This window comes from Schistocerca serialis, unplaced genomic scaffold, assembly GCF_023864345.2.
Source record: "Schistocerca serialis cubense isolate TAMUIC-IGC-003099 unplaced genomic scaffold, iqSchSeri2.2 HiC_scaffold_1246, whole genome shotgun sequence".
Lineage (NCBI taxonomy): Eukaryota > Metazoa > Arthropoda > Insecta > Orthoptera > Acrididae > Schistocerca > Schistocerca serialis.
The window spans coordinates 6,727-7,500 of record NW_026047454.1 but is presented as its reverse complement, the minus strand read 5'-3'; the positions used below and the strand labels follow the sequence as shown (position 1 = coordinate 7,500).

The following is a 774-nucleotide window of genomic DNA, read 5'->3' as shown; positions in this document are numbered from 1 at the left end:
AGGAACCATAACTGATTTAATGAGCCATTCGCGGTTTCACCTTAATGCGGCTTGTACTGAGACATGCATGGCTTAATCTTTGAGACAAGCATATGACTACTGGCAGGATCAACCAGGGAGCTGCGTCAACTAGAGCTGAGCAGCCGGCCGCCCGGGAGTGTGTCCCGGGGGCCCGCGCGAACACGCAAGCGTCCGCTCAATTATTCTGCAAACAGGAGGAGGCTGAGCTCCCCTGCACAACACACCTCGAAACCCTCTCAGGTCCCGGCGGCGCGCAGCGCCGTCCTAAGTACTTGGTCGGGTTCGAGAGAGGCGCAATCGCCCGGAGTTAGGCGAGTAGACGCTTTAGGTGCGACCACCCGTGCTCCCAACTGAGCTTGCCGCTGCCGACAGAGGCCCGGGAGCGTGCTGTCGTGGCATTGCCGGCGGGAGACAACACGCGCCACCTACGGTGACCGGCAGCTCCAACGCCAGCGCCACAGAAGGACAAAAGCCCCACTTGGGTGCCGAAGCGAACTCTCCCAGCACAGCGCACGCGCCAACACGTCCGCACAGCTGCGATACAAACCACCTGCGAGAACCGCTGGGGCGACCGAGCAGCAGACGGCGTCGCGGCGCCGAGCGCCGGGCGGCGGCGCATCCTCAGCGCACACAGTCCTCAATCGGACCAGCACACTGCAGATGGCCACCGCGCTTCGCACCGGGCCCGCGAGGACCTACTTTGGCCGCAAGGCGCCGCGAGCAGGGGGCGCCGGCGCGCAGCTGCGCCGCCTG

The 774-nt window shown here is 64.7% G+C and overlaps 1 non-coding gene across 1 annotated transcript in view; it reads right to left on the bottom strand.

Moving 5' to 3' along the window:
• The window catches only part of LOC126436794 (small subunit ribosomal RNA), a 1,909-nt gene extending 1,790 nt beyond the window's left edge, over positions 1–119 (bottom strand). Inside the window, exon 1 of the ribosomal RNA XR_007580927.1 lies at positions 1–119. This exon is cut by the window's left edge and continues 1,790 nt beyond it. This is a non-coding gene — a ribosomal RNA (small subunit ribosomal RNA).
• Between the last annotated feature and the right edge of the window lie 655 nt (positions 120–774).